This window comes from Chionomys nivalis, chromosome 4 (assembly GCF_950005125.1).
Source record: "Chionomys nivalis chromosome 4, mChiNiv1.1, whole genome shotgun sequence".
In the NCBI taxonomy this organism is placed as follows: Eukaryota; Metazoa; Chordata; class Mammalia; order Rodentia; family Cricetidae; genus Chionomys; species Chionomys nivalis.
In genome coordinates this window covers 21,838,285-21,838,621 of record NC_080089.1, presented here as the reverse complement: position 1 = coordinate 21,838,621, position 337 = coordinate 21,838,285, and the positions used below count along the sequence as shown (strand labels likewise).

The 337-nt window shown below is 42.7% G+C and overlaps 1 non-coding gene across 1 annotated transcript; it reads left to right on the top strand.

Moving 5' to 3' along the window:
* Positions 1–129, top strand: LOC130874010 (small nucleolar RNA SNORA3/SNORA45 family). Its single transcript, XR_009057061.1, has one exon. It is a non-coding gene; the product is annotated as a small nucleolar RNA SNORA3/SNORA45 family (small nucleolar RNA).
* Positions 130–337: the final 208 nt, after the last annotated feature.

Sequence of the window (337 nt, the reverse complement as noted above, 5' to 3'; positions counted from 1 at the left end):
TTTTAGGCATGTTTAAGCATAGCACAATTTTTGTCCTGGTTTGCTAGAGTTCTCAAAGACAATCTGCTGGTCTTGATTCACTGGTAGGGGTCTTCAGTGTCCCTGTTAGTGCCCAGATCAGAAACATGTCCTGCCTGAGGCCACACATGGTAGTGCGTGCTTTAATCCCAGCACTATGGATGTGTTGGTGGATCTCTATGAGGCCATACTAATGTACATTTGAGTTGCAGGCCAGCCAAGGTTACACAAAAGGGGAACAAGTCCTACCTGAGTCTTGGGGTGTTGAGTATCTGCTGTACTGTATTTAAAATATTAAAAAAAAATAAGCATAGCATAA